This window comes from Macaca fascicularis, chromosome 3 (assembly GCF_037993035.2).
Source record: "Macaca fascicularis isolate 582-1 chromosome 3, T2T-MFA8v1.1".
Classification (NCBI taxonomy): Eukaryota; Metazoa; Chordata; class Mammalia; order Primates; family Cercopithecidae; genus Macaca; species Macaca fascicularis.
Genome location: NC_088377.1, coordinates 145,695,570 through 145,708,058, shown reverse-complemented (window position 1 = coordinate 145,708,058; position 12,489 = coordinate 145,695,570). Strand labels below are relative to the sequence as shown.

Here is a 12,489-nt window from a genome sequence, read left to right as displayed (position 1 = left end):
TGTAATAGTTCGTTTTATCAGGCATTATGCGTGAGGAGCCTTCGTGGCCTTTCTTGGCCCTGTTTGTCAGGATTTTTAACACGTGACTCCATTTTGATTCTGACAACTTTTACTTTTTCCCCTTTTAATCAAGATTTTTCTCCAAAAGCATTGCTCATCAGTCATCCTGTATTTAGGTTTTTATTGTCCCTTGGTGCCAGAACGGACCTGTCCTGGGTTGTTGTCTGGTCACTTGTTGAAGGGAGTGAATGGTGGCTAGGAGTCAGTGTCAGAACCCTTTTAGCCACAAGGGAGGTTTGAAGGGAGTGGCTAAGTCTACCTAGAGTCCGTTGTTAAGTTTAATTTTGTCTGTTCCATAGGTGTTGGCTGTCATTGCAAAGTGCTTGGGCCAGCGTTGTTCTGTTAGAAGTTGTACTTCTGTAGAAATTGTTTTCTGAGACAGAGTTTCACTCTGTCGCCTAGGCTGGAGTGCAATGGCGCAATCTTGGCTTACTGCAACCCCTGCCTCCCGGGTTCAAGCAAGTCTCCTGTCTCAGCCTCTTGAGTAGCTGGGATTACAGGCTTGCACCACCATGCCTTACTAATTTTTGTATTTTTAGTAGAGACGGGGTTTCACCATGTTGGCCAGGCTGATCTCAAACTCCTGACCTCAGGTGATCCACCTGCCTCGGCCTCCCAAAGTGCTGGCGTTACAGACGTGAGCCACCGCACTTGGCCACTGCAGAAATTTGATGGGCAACAAGTACAAAGTTTACAAAAGAAAATACAAAGTAAAATGTATAGTAATATGACAATCCTAGTTTGTATAGTGCTTTTGAGCTGTGAACCTCGGCTTAAAGGGAACCTACTGAGTAAATCAGATGACCACAGGGAGTTACATGAGACTTCTAACTATGTGGCCTCTTTTCTTACTTGGTTTATGTAGGTCTCAGCTTTCCCAGAGGAATTTATTCAGGTACAGCTTGTGGTATTAGCAGTAACACAGACATTTCCTTATGTAACCAATAGATACAGATCAGTTTTATCATCTAGTATCATATGACTGAGTTGAAATAAAGCAGAGTGAGCTACAATTATATGAGGGATATTGCCCAAGTTGCCCACTAGATGGACTAAAGAATCTTTTAGGTCAGGTTCCGTCAACTTACCAGCAGTAGCTACTGATTGTGAAATTTCAATTATACCATTATCAAGTGAAAATGGTAGGCATTAAGAGGAGTAAGAGTCTCATTATGATGTGGAGTCTTGTTCTAATATCTTCGAAAAAACTGTTTCCACCATGAAACTGTCGACTTCTTATTCTGCTTTGTAGTTTGACTGTCTCTGATTATGGCATTTAGTGGTTTGTTGACCCTTCTGTGTGGTCCACACATCAGGTACAAGGTTTGTTCCTTAAAATTCATCTAGCTTCAATGTATAAGGCTTCAGGAACAGAGTAGTTCCCCTTTTTAGAAATTTTATAGAAGAAAGTTGGATTGGGGGATCCTAGAAGAATTTAGAATCTAGTCTAGGCTACAGGTTGATTATAAAAACTCAAATACGATGCGTAAAGCTACAAACTAATAACAGGTGCATTATAGGTTTTTTTTTTTTTTTAAGAAACATAACCTTTTCTCTCTATGTTGATCACATAGGTATCTCAGATTTTAAAACCTCTTGAGTCTAGGAAGTCAAACCAAGGTCGACTTAAGATTTTATTTAATATCTACAATCTTTAGGTTCTTGGGCTTGCCAGGAAGTGGCATTTTTTACTCACTCACTGTAAGACTGGGAACCCTTGAAACCAGGCAATTCTGTGCACATTTTCTAATGTGATATGACAGTCAAAGTCTTGGTAATATAACCAGTGTTTCCAATTACATCCTGTTATAAAGAGAGAGCAAATTCTTATTGAACTTAGTAAATAAACATATTTTCAAGGAGAAAAAAAAGTCCCCATGAATAGTTTTTGAATTTTAGAGGGATGAAATAGGGAGAAAAAGCAGATGCTTCACCTTGGTTCACAAAATATACTTTACTAAATTGCTAATTAGCAGTTTCCTAAAACTATACAGGTAGCTTAAGAGAGAAAATTTTCTCAAATCTGGAAAACAAAAACAAACAAAAAACTGATAAAGTTTCAAATAAAAATCATAAAAACATCCTCATCAGTTATTCAGTCTCGTGTAATTAATTTTTGTTCTGTTTGATCTTGATTAGCAGTTTCATGAACCCATCATTTCTTCATTAGAGTTCCCATAGATTTTTATTTAGTCCATTGATCTTTAAGTTACTAGAAACTTGTATTTAAGAGTACTTGTTAGAATCTTTTTTTATGAATCTGATTGCAAATGATTTTAGATAAAAATCAGAACAATAACTGTAGGCTGACAGAAACTTAAAATAGCCATGGTTAAAAATTTGATGAAAGTTTACCATAATCAGAAATTGACAGGGAAATTTGATTATTTTTTGCAGCATACATATAATCACCACAATTATGACTTGATGATACATTAGATCTCTAAGTTTTATATAATTTTAGAACACTGAATTAATCACATACCTATAAATATAACTAAAAGAAGATCCAGTATTACTTATCATTTGGCAATGCTTCTTACACAATTTACAAAATAAATTTAATCATTTAATATCTTTACAATGTGGCTTTCCAGGGGCCTAGCTAGAAAATCCAAAAGTTAGTTCTAGGTCAAAAATGTTTAAGTTAGAATTTTGATACTGGGGAGGTCTATCAAAGATGCGAAAAGGTTTAAAACACCTGTTCAAAACAGGATCACAGGTCACTGTAAAATAGTAGTCATTCATTTAACCAGAATGATAATCAAAGGACTTCAAAAGCAATATAGAAAGTTACCTGGATTTAAAAAACATTAACCCTTTCAAAGCTATTTTCCTAAGTAATAAAAAATAAAAAGCTAGTAAGAACACAGAAAGTTATCTTGATAAAATGCAAAATATTTGTTTCTTGGGCCAGTTACCAAAAAAGTAGAGAAAAACCTCTTGCAATGTGATTGCTTCTCCTTATGGGAAGCCCATTTAGATAACCTGGAAGTTGAATCCAGCAAAAACAGTATTTGAATGTAATCAGACACAGGAAGAATGTGTGGTCAAGGTTATGAGAACACACCATGAGTGTAAACAAGAAAACTAGTACCTTGAGCAGGGAAATACATGGCTTTTAGTAACAGCATGGGAACTTTCCTGGTTACATGGAATAATTCAGACACATTCAGAAAAGCCAATTGTACAGAATCAAGTTATACTGGAGGAAAACATTGCTTTTGTAGGCCATGAAGACAAATATTTTAGAATTAAGACTGTAACAGCAGAGTTATAATCAGAGGAAAAAAGTTACAGGAGCTGATGAAAAAGTTAAAGGAGAGCGTTATCACCTCAGTCAAGATTAAAGGTGTACTTTTTCAAGGGGAGAAAGAGTTGAAAGCAGTGATGTATGCAGTAAGATGCAGCAAACATTAAACTTCTGAGATATAAATCTGAGGAGCTTTAAGAGGAAAACTCTACCTCAAGAAATGAAATTACCATCCTAAGTGAAGAAGACAGCTTTACAAATGTGAAACTAGAAAATTAAATGAAGACTGTGAAACAGGAAAAAAAAATTTTTTTTTCTAATGTAGTGGACCAAATTTTTAGTTTTGTATTGAGGATTGAGGGATATATTTATCTCAAACTTTAATCTTTGGAAAGACTTACAAATAATTCCCTTCTAATTACAGCCAACTTGATCATACGCAAATTTGTTTAATAAATGTACCCGTCACAAACCTTATAATGATTTACATAAACTGTCCATGACATGCTTAGATCTTTAGTTATTTTCTTATACTTTTAAATAACTACATTTAGGACAAAATATTTACCACACAAAATTATTTCTCAAATTTATCCTTTTTTTTGACTGGGTGTGATGCTTCACACGTGTAATTCCAGCACTTTGGGAGGCCAAGGCAGGAGAATTGCTTGAGCATGGGAGTTCAAGACCAGCCTGGGCAACATGGTGAGACCCTGTCTCTTAAAAAAAAAAAAATTCACTTTTCTTTTTAACCTTCTTTTACCTAAAATACATATTTATACCCTTAACTTTACACATCTGTGTCTCCTACTTACTGGTTCCTTTCTATCATGTTTCTATTTTCTTAAATTTACATTTTAAAATAACCTTAAATAACCTTCAGAATTTAGACAAAATTATGCTTTTTTCTCAATAAGGAACACTTTTTTTTGGCTTTTTAAGAATTCTCATTACAAACACATCTTACGTTTTGGGATACACTTTGTGTACAGAATTATATATGTTAATTAGAATTGTTAAGGTAACTTTTAGTAACCTTATTAATAAATGGTGCTAGGAAATCTGGCTAGCTATATGCAGAAAAACAGAAACTAGACCCCTTCATACACCTTATACAAAAATTAAGATGAAGTGAAGACTTAAATGTAAAACCCAAAACCATAGGCAATACCATTCAGACATAGGCGTGGGCAAAAGAAGAAAACTAGGCAATACCATTCAGGACATAGGCGTGGGCAAAAGAAGAAAACCTAGGCAATACCATTCAGACATAGGCGTGGGCAAAAGAAGAAAACCTAGGCAATACCATTCAGGACATAGGTGTGGGCAAAAGAAGAAAACCTAGGCAATACCATTCAGACATAGGCATGGGCAAAAGAAGAAAACCTAGGCAATACCATTCAGGACATAGGTGTGGGCAGAGACTTCATGACTAAAACACCAAAAGCAATTGCAACAGAAGCCAAAATTGACAAATAGGATCTAATCAAACTTAATAGCTTCTACACAGTAAGAGAAACTATCATCAGAATGAACAAGCAACCTACGGAATGGGAGAAAATGTTTGCAAGCTACCCCTCTGGCCAAGGTCTAATACCAGAATCCACAAGGAACTTTAACAAACTTACAAGAAAAAAACAACCACATCAAAAAGTGGGCGAAGGATATGAACAGACACTTCTCAAAAGAAGACATTTATGTGGCTAACAAACATATGAAAAAAGCCAATGGCACATGTGTACCTACGTAACAAACCTGCACGTTCTGCTCATTTATCCTAGAACATAAAGTAAAATTTAAAAAAATAATTCTCATTAAAAACATATCCTATTTTGGGGGGTATACTTTGTGTAGAGAATTATATATGTTTATTAGAATTGTTAAGGTTACTTTTAGTAACCTCAGTTTCTAGTAAAAACCTAGGAAGCAAGAAACTTTGTCACATATCAGTTTTTTATAGATGAGAACAATTTTATAATTTTGTAAATATGTGTCTGTATAACCTTTTATGTGTAGTGATAATCCCAAATATAGTCCTTTTATAGACATTAAGAAGCCAAGAGCAAACTTATGTTTAGTAATTTATATTTCAGTATTTTATCTTATTTGGAAGCGATTCAGACATTTAATGAGTGTTATTTAATTCAACTATTTATAAATGTTTATGCCACCTACATTCATCTAATTTATTTATTTTTAACAATTATAAGTAGATTTCTTATGAAAACTGAGGCATTAGCCAAGGCTAGTCATTAGTTCAAGCTATTTCCATGTTAATCGTTTTTATAGGCTATGAATATCAGGTATTCACCTAAGTGAGAACCTTAAAGTTGTGGGTATTTTGCTGATCACTTTGGAGATACAGCTGTTTTTATTAAACCAACAATATTAAATTAGTCTTATTTATCAAAGAGTTACACAAACAAAGATTGTTCTGTTTTTAGGCTGAGTTTATAGTTTTGTACTTTTGTGTCAAACCCTTACACCTTATTAAAACCTCTTGTCTAGTGGAGACAAATATAAAACTACCTGGCCCATAAATTCCGGCAAAAATTTATGCTGACAGTTCTGAAGACATTTCTATTTTTATTTTATCAACAAGTTTAAAACCAGCTTGCTTATTTATTTTTATATTTTAAAAAGTATTGAACTACTGTACATAAAAAATAAAATCCTAAGCTCCCTAACCAACTAAATGGACTCCTGGGCGAAGGGGACCCCACAGAAACCTGAAAAACTCTATTCCTGGCCTTGAGGGAAAGGGAGGCTAGACACATCCATTATAGCCCCTCCCTTTTGGAGCTTAGGCACAACTGACCATCATTAACATTAAAGCAGAGAGATCCTAAGAGTGACAAAACAGACTCTGTGTAAATAAGAAACTAAATTCCAACTGGACTCTGATACAGAATCACATGACAGACAGCAGACAATAAAGGAAATCAAAGTATTTTACCCCAAAATATTTCTTTGACTTATTTTGAAATGGCCCTGTAAAGCCTTTAATGCAGCCAGGCTTTCCCTTTCTATGCCTTTCCTAGATAACTAGCTTATTTATTAAAGGTTCATTTAAGTCACATGTCATTTGGTTTAATTACTGTATATTTTAACAGTTTTCATTATTATTTAAGCCAATCTGAATAGAACTCCCTAAGGGATTTCTGGACAACTGTGCCAGATTTTACCATGTAGACACAACATAAAACACAACACGTGTATACACGTATAAACACAAACACATATACACACCAGTTTGTAAAAAGATAGTTGGATCCAAACTATATTTCTGATAAAAGTGGGACCTGTTCTCATGACTAAACTGTATTTGTCCCAGTAGGCAATCTTACGAAGACTGGACCAACATTTTGGATAAAGCAGTTTCCATAGCAGTTTGATTTTTAAAAACACTTCTTTTTATCTTTTTTTCAGTTTCAGATGAGTTTAGTGTTACACATTCCAATGTTTTTATTTTTTAGATAGGACTAACTGAATTATATAAGAAAAAAATCTCCAAGTATCCTAGAATTAGTAACAAGTCTGTCTTTTGTTTATTGGTCTCATTTGCTTGACTAGTTGGTGCAGATGGGGAAGTGTTTTAGCGGGGTGTTTTGGTTGGTTTGTTTCAGCTTTTTCTAGTCCCTGCGTGACAGACGAAGCCATTTTTATGCCAGATAGAGAAATGTTGTATTATTGCTCTGAGCTCAAGATTTTGACCTCTTTGATCTGAGAGACTGACTCTTATAAACATTTGTCTCTTTTCTTTTAGAACTATCAACTCTTTAATTAACTGTTCCGTCACTCAAAGCAATTGATAGTAAGGCAAACCTAAATTTACATTTCCAGAAAATGTCTAAGTTGTCAGTTGCCATGGAGCTGATGTAATCTGTAAAACAATAATTTGAAAGCACTCTAAAACTTTTTCCCCTTTTGTTTCTATCCTGGCTTGAATGCCATAGCAGCAAGTTTATCTCAATACCAGCAGAAAAAGTTATTAGATTCAAAGTAGGCAGGAAAAAAACAGAGAAGTAGAGAAATTAGAATGCTCTGCATATTTTAATTCTTTCGTTGGTTACAGTTTTTTAAATAAGTTTAAATAGTTCAAATAATGGCTATTGTGCTCCAAATTTTCCTTGATGTCGTGGCAAATCCATTTGGGCCTGCAGCAACCTCAATTCTTTTCTTCCCAGAAGAAAGAATTCTACCAAGAAACATAAGGCAGAAGGAGAGACTGAGGCAAGTTTTAGAGCAGGAGTGCAAGTTTATTATATAGCTTTAGAGCAGGAACAAAAGGAAGTACACTTGTAAGAAAGCCAAGCAGGCGACTTGAAAGATAAGTGCCCCATTGACCTTTGACTTAGAGTTTTACATGTTGGCTTACTTCTGGGTTCCTGCAACCCTTCTCTAATTCTTCCCTTGTGATGGGCTGTCCATGTGCGCAGTGGCCTGCTAGCCCTTGGGAGGTGAGCATGTGCAGTGTGTTTACTGGCCTTGTACACATGCTCACTGGAGGTGTTCTTCCCTTACCAGTGGAATGTCCCTGGAAGGTCGTATAGTAGTTAAACGCCTCTATTTTGCCTCGTACTGCACATACCTGAGCTTACCTACACAACTCCTGAGATCTTATTGGAAAGCCTCTGATCACCAGTTTCAGGTGTTTCTATCTATTGGGAGACTGCCTTTGCATGGTGCCAGCTGTGACCAATTATTAGAGATACAGTGTGACAATAGCCTGCCCATCACCCTAGGGTCGCCTGACATTCCTGATGCGGTAGGGGGAGCCTTCTCCTGTCCTGCTTATGCCTGACTAGCTACCTTCTGTAACAATTTGCCCATCAGTTAAAAAATATGCCCAAGAATAGTCCATAATATAGCTGGCTGGAATCCCCAAAGGAAGATTGTTTTGGCATGCCTTTAGAATTTGAGGATCCCATTTTGTTTCTTATTAATCACTCAAGAACAAAGAAAATCCTATAAATCTTGTCAGGGAATATTAAGCATTTGGACTAGTGTTTGATGGTGGTGACCATTGTAGTGGCTTTTAATTAGCCATCATGTGCCTACCATTTAGAATGTCTTGTCAGGGAATATTAAGCATTTGGACTAGTGTTTGATGGTGGTGACCATTGTAGTGGCTTTTAATTAACCATCATGTGCCTACCATTTAGAATGTTTATTTTTGCTTCTTGTAGATTCTTAGAAATAAGCAAGGGAAAGGAGCTAAATTATTTACAGATGTATGTTACCAAACCAAAATGAAACCAAGATAAGAGTAGTCACAAAAATTTTAAACCCAGGTATGCAGATTAAACAAAATACTAAATTAGGCATGCAGAACCAGAAGTGAATTCACCAGAAAAGACATACCTCACAGAACACAAATTTTATAATAACCAGAGTATTCAAACCAGAAGGACACTTGTCCTTGTTCCAGAAAGGGATTGCCAGAAAAGGCAAAAAGTTGTTATTATCCCAAGAGGATTGTAAGGCCCTTTATTAAGGTGGCCTTAATCAGATCCTGAATGAATTCAGGAGCTTCCATCAAAAAGCAGGAGGCTCACAAGGGCAGAAAAGGTGAGCCGCGGAAGCCCAAGGCTCAGAGGGCTCAAGTGAGTACTATTTACCAGTTCTTAGAATTGCTGAGTCCTTTTGAAGGTGATCTTGCTGCAAGTCCCACTTTTGACTCGAGATATGTCAACCTAAATAACAGAGAGGGACTCTAAAAGAAAATGATTTATCTGTTTGAGAATGGGCATTGCAGTGGGAATGCACATGTTGTAGTAAACTCTGCATATTCAGGGAGGTAAAGGGAGACAAAGGTTTTTAAAGGAAGAATGAGGAGAATTACATAATTATTTTGAGATAATTATTCTTGGCTACAAGGATCAATAACAAAGGTGGTACCAGTTCGGAGTTTGACAGGCAGTTGCTGGGCAAACATCCTCACAGGATTTTTGTATAAGGTTATGATGGCCTTTGTGCAAGATTATGGTTTTTTTCAGTTTTTTGCGATAGTTGTTTTATCAAGCATTATCCATGAGAACCCTTTCTTCGTGGCCTTCCCCGGCTCTATTTGTTGGGGGTTTTAGCACACGTGACTCCATTATGTTACACAATTTGTAACAAAGCTTTTTTTTAAAAAAAACCTGGAAAGCTATAGGAAAGTCAGTACTAGCTTTGCCATATTTATGCTAGATATTTACATGATATAATGAAAATTTGATTATAAAATAAATAGATGAGCCATTATAAATCGACATATTTCTGTTATTAAAATTTCTTAGTAGAGAAACAGCTCAGGAGAGACATGGTGGCACATAGTGTGTGAGAAGAACGTGATTTTGACTTCCAGCTCAGCCATTGTCTGCTATATATGATCTTAACAAGTCCTAAGACCTCTAGGCCTTGGCTTCCTCCTGTAAAAGTCCTTACAAGATTTAGATAATATATCTGAAAATTATTGTGAATATTAAAGTGTCTCATTAGATATTAGATTAAGCCTAGATTACAAATTAATATAGGAAACCTAAAAACATCAACACTATCTGCTTTTCTTTCTAGTCAATTTTTTTTTTACAGTTTTTCTCTCATGAATGCCATATTCTATCACTAAATACTTTTCCTTAATAATTTTATTTGATTTCAGTTTAATTAGCTGATTAGCCTATAATTCAGGTAAAAATTTAATAGTTTCTTTCTTAATTAGCAGAAATACTACAAAGATACTATTATTCCTTTTCCCTTTTCAATAACAAAAATTCATTTAACGAGAGTTTTTGGAAATCACAGAGTGGAAAAGCTTGTGATCTTCTAAATGTAGGAAAACTTGTTTGCTTGTTAAAATGATTCTTTTTTTTTTTTTTTTTTTTTTTTGAGACGGAGTCTCGCTCTGTCGCCCAGGCTGGAGTGCAGTGGCCAGATCTCAGCTATGAAAGGACTTCTAGTCCCATAGGATAATTATGGCCACTTTATTTCTGTCCGCAATATCAATAAAGAGAGCCAATAGAACCACCCGTAACTCTTGCCTGCTGTATTAATAGGAGTTAGAGATTGCTGTATATATCAGTAGTGAAGTGATCAACTGAAACCAGCAGGGCCGGCTCTGGAGCTCATGCTGAAGTGAAAAGTCAAACAAAGACTGAAAGGAAAAGAGAAGATTGTTGGTACAGGGGATGGGTTGACTAGTAGGGGTGAAATAAAAATGAAATCGCTTGAAGAAAGAGAGTTCAACCCTGAGTGAGAAAGTATTGAACAATTCTGAGGCTGGAAGGATTAGAGAGCACTGGCTACTGGAGAATCAAAGTGACATTTTGTTTTTCGTTTTTTTGAGACAGGGTTCCACTCTCTCGCCCAGACTGGAGTGCGGTGGCAAGATCACAGCTCATTACAGCCTCAACCTCTCTGGGTCCAGGTGATCCTACCACCTGAGCCTCCTGAGTAGCTGGGACTATAGGCATGCGCTACCACACCTAATTTTTTGTATTTTTTTTTGTTTTAGGAGTATGTGGGACCAGAGTTAGCATGGTAGTCTTGGGAAAGTACTGTTTTGAGGGGAGACAAGTAGTTGATTCAGAAGTGTGAGATACTCCTTTGAGAGTGGTAATGAAAGAAAAGAATGGAAAGAAAGGATAGAAATTAAAGATTCCTCTTGTCCCCCAAATAAAAAAGAAATAACAAAATCAGAAGCTAATCCCTCCTTTTCATAATAGCACCATATATTAAAGAAACTTGACTTCATTATTTTTCCAGAAGGGAGCACTTTGGAATTAAGTAATCTTGCCACCCCACAACCTTACCCCTGCATTCATAAAATCACCTGTTATTACTGACCAAGCCAAACATTAGGCATTTCAAAATGAAGAAAAGACAACATGGAAAAGCCATGTAAAGGTATTATTTAGGAAGAAACAGAAAACGTGAATAAAACAGTTTAGTTGATGAAAATTTCCCCCTTAACACCCAAAACAAAGCAGAGGAAGACTGCAATACGACACCTTGACTTGATTTAGGTTTGTTTAAAAAGCATTTTCAGGTATGGAAAGCATACTTTAATTTTGAAATTCAGTAACTTAGAATAAATGGACAAAGAACAGGGGGATGTGAAATAAAAGTTGATCAAACTCAGGAGCAAAGTTCAGGCAATAGTAGTTATCTCAGAAATGAAAATGAAAAAATAAGATATCCAAAGGAAACTACATTCAACTGAGAATATAATAAGGGACATTGAGGAGAAGACTGAAAATAACCAAGAGAACAAAACTAAAAAAAGAGGTCAAAATAATCAGGTAGGGTGTGACAAATATGATAGACAAATAAGATTTAACATATTTAATTGGAGTTCCTGAAGACAGAAAACAACGATGGATTGGAATTAAGATCTAAAATTATAATCCAAGAAAACGTTCCAGAAATAGAAAACCTAGCTTTACACATCAAAACAGTTTGTTTTCCCAATTAATCCAGAATGATCAATTCTGAAACTGTACTAGTATATCGTACTGTAATAAATTATCAGAAATTTAGTGATTTAAGACAACACATTGTTACTGTCTTACAGTTTTATATGTCAGAAGTCTAAAATGGGTCCACAGGGCTTTCCTTCCGGAGGCTCTCAAGGAGAATCTGTTTCTTTGCCTTTTCTAACTTCTAGAGGCTGCCTTCATTCCCTGGCTTGTAGTTCCATTCTCCATCTTCTAAGCTAGCAGCGTAGCATTTTCTCTTATGTCTGACTTGTCTTCCTCTTAGAAGGATCCTTGTGACTATATTGGGCATATCTGGATAATGCAGTGTAATGTCTACCTGAAGATCCTTAACTCAGTGACATCTGCTAAGTCCCTTTTACCCCATAAGAACGTATTCACACGTTCTAGGGATTTGGACTTTGGTATCTTTGGAGGCGGGGCCATTATTCAGCCTACCACAGAGACTTCTTGGAAAGCATTTAGACTTTAAAAATAACAGAAAAAAAATCTCTGAGCTTTCAGGCAAAAAAATACAAGTCCCTTACAAATGAAAGTCAGTCAGTGAAAAAGCAAGACAACAAATACATCAACAATTTCAAGAAACTCAAGGAGAAAGGAAGTGTAAGCCAAATAATTTCATGTTCAGTCAACCTGTCATTCAACTATCAAGGCTAGAGAAAAACAATATTAAATATGGAAGAACTCAGAGAACACTAC

The 12,489-nt window shown here is 35.8% G+C and overlaps 1 protein-coding gene across 3 annotated transcripts in view; it reads left to right on the top strand.

The window, feature by feature from the left end:
• Positions 1 to 12,489, top strand: part of ORC5 (origin recognition complex subunit 5) — an 84,304-nt gene that overhangs the window by 22,865 nt on the left and 48,950 nt on the right. The gene's annotated exons all lie outside the window — the stretch shown is intronic.